The sequence below is a fragment of the Octopus bimaculoides genome, chromosome 30 (genome assembly GCF_001194135.2).
Source record: "Octopus bimaculoides isolate UCB-OBI-ISO-001 chromosome 30, ASM119413v2, whole genome shotgun sequence".
NCBI lineage: Eukaryota > Metazoa > Mollusca > Cephalopoda > Octopoda > Octopodidae > Octopus > Octopus bimaculoides.
Window position 1 is genome coordinate 6,478,340 of NC_069010.1, and position 2,650 is coordinate 6,480,989.

A 2,650-nucleotide genomic window follows, 5' to 3' on the forward strand; every position below is an offset into this window, starting at 1 on the left:
TCACATTTCAAAAAATTTATCTGATATTATTTTGTAGCTTCAAGATAGGAAAGATGTAATTGCTTATTTATAGAATGACATTGTAGGGTATGTGTGAGAGGCTGGTTCTGGCCAGTTTGAGCATAAAATGTGTAGAATATTTGGGCCGGATACAGCCGGTTTAAACACTAAAGGGTTAATCAGCGGTGGCTAAGCAGAATGACGGGAATTTGTATAACCAAGTATCATCATAAATAAAACCTTTTTATTATATTGTAAATTGTTCTGATGTCTCTTCATTTATAATGCTGTTAAAAGGTGATAGAGAGAGACTAAAGTCTGTACAACTATCCAAACTATTACAGTTGTAAAGGTTAACATGTATTGATCCTGTGATGTTTGAATAGTACTAAAGCATTTCTACAAGTTTTGCTTCTTGTAAAATATATTTTACTTGTTTCAGTCATTAGACTGCAGCCATGCTGGAGCACCACCTTGCAGAATTTTCAGTTGAATGAATATCCTGAAAGGATGAAAGCAAAGTTGACCCTAGCAGAATTTGAACTCGGAACATAAGGAGTTGGAAAAAATGCAGCGATGCATTTTGCCTGACGTGCTAATGGTTCTGCCGACTCGGTTATATGTATTAGTGTGTGCATGTGATTCTATGAACGTATGTGTTTGTGTTATAGAAAGCTAAATAAGGAATAAATGATGGTGAAGTAACTTACATCCTGCTCCACCTCTATGGTCCAGGTACCCAATACAGGGCGGCTAGAGATTTGAAATTCACCTGGAGAAACACCTGTAAAAAAGAAGTTATATACCTGTAATGTATAGGCTTATCGAATAAATTCAATTCTTTCTTTCCAATGTTAATGGGATTTAAACAAAAAGTATTTTTTTTAAGAGTGTCATGGCTTGGCTTTGTAGCTCTATTCTTTGTCTGCAATTACTTTTATTTATCATTTTTGAACTTTGAATAAATTCTACCTCTTTTAAGATGTGTGATGATGGAGTGCCAGGTAGGGAAATGAAAAAAAAAACAAAAAAAACAAATCAAAAGAACAATGAGATTTTTGACTGGTTACTGTTATCAAGCGGATTGAAAGATCATTTCATCCCACCTCTTGTGGGAGCCGACAGGAAAAGTCTTCTTGTGATTTTGTGGGAACTCATTTTCCTAGACATCATTGCATGCAACTCAGAAATTGCTACCAACTTATTGAGAGTTGTGATGAATGACCAAGAGGTATGGAAATCCCCTGTGCTGGGGGGGGGGGACTACCTTGAAGGGTTTAGTTGAACAAACTGACCATACTACTCAATTCTATGGGTCTCTTTTGCTGAACGGTTAAGTTATAAGGTTGTAAACAAACCAACACGAGTTATCAAGCAGTGGTGGCAGGCAGCAGACACAACACAAACACAGACATATTCACATGCACTTCCAGCACACATATCTATAATAATAATAATAATAATAATAATAATAATAATAATAATAATAATAAATCTGTCTGTCTGGGACCCCAGTATCTCAGTCTGCATTTGCTCTACAGAGGCATATACCTTTTTGGAATCAGGATGATCCTGGGACTGAAAATTTGCCCTTCATTTGGTTCTTGAACATCCAGCATTGGGATCTGATTTAAAAGCATTCGAATTGCTACTTCTTGCAGGTAAGGCTTTGTTGATTCATGCCATCTTGGTCGGCGTTTGTCAGATGATGTCAGAGATTAAAGATTAAAGATAAATGACATTCATTTCATTAATTTTAAGTCGAGATTAGCTTATCTCAATTTTGGGATAAACTGGCCAACAGCTGGAATTCAAATGGGGACAAGAACAATAGAATGATCACATTAGAGAATTAATTTTCATCTGTCCTTAACCTCTGATCAAACACCACCAGGGTATATAGTCATTACAGATGTATTATAGTCATGCTATTTAGCTCTCTTTAGTTTTGGGCTGCAGGCCAAATTATTCCTCTGCAGGAGCTAGCTTGAAAGTCTAGACATAGTGCAGCTTTTAAGCTAGTACATATATGAGAGGCTTCTTTTAGTTTCCATCTACCAAGTTTCACTTTATTTGGTGAGTTGAGCTCAGACTTTCTGCATGACAACACCTCGCTCCTCCACGAAGCACTTTTCACCACGATGCTATCGATGTGATAGCTACTTGCTTCTTTGGCAGGCATCAAGGAAGACCTTAACCTTCTATTACCAAACCTGGGGATAAAGTAGAAGATGCTTGCCCAGGGTGCTAAGCAGTGGGACTGAACCACAAATAAATAAAAGATAGAAAAAATAAAAAAGAAAATAAATAATATTCCACTTACCATTCTTTGAAGTAAGCTGCATTTTGGACAGTAAATTTCCATTTGCGTCCTTTATTGAGAGAAGTCAGAAATGAAGAAAGAGAAAAGAATAAAGACTAATGTAAAAACAAAAACAAGATACGTTGGTAATGGTAGTGGTGGTGGTGGTGGTAGTAGTTGTGATGGTGGTAGTGGTATTAGTGATAGTTGTGGTGGTAGTGATTGCAGATGGACAGTAAAAGCACTGGTGGTGGTGTTGGTGGTGGTAGTAGTAGCGAGGATGGTGGTGGTGGTGTTGGTGGTGGTAGTAGTAGCGAGGATGGTGGTGGTGGTGTTGGTGGTGGTGAT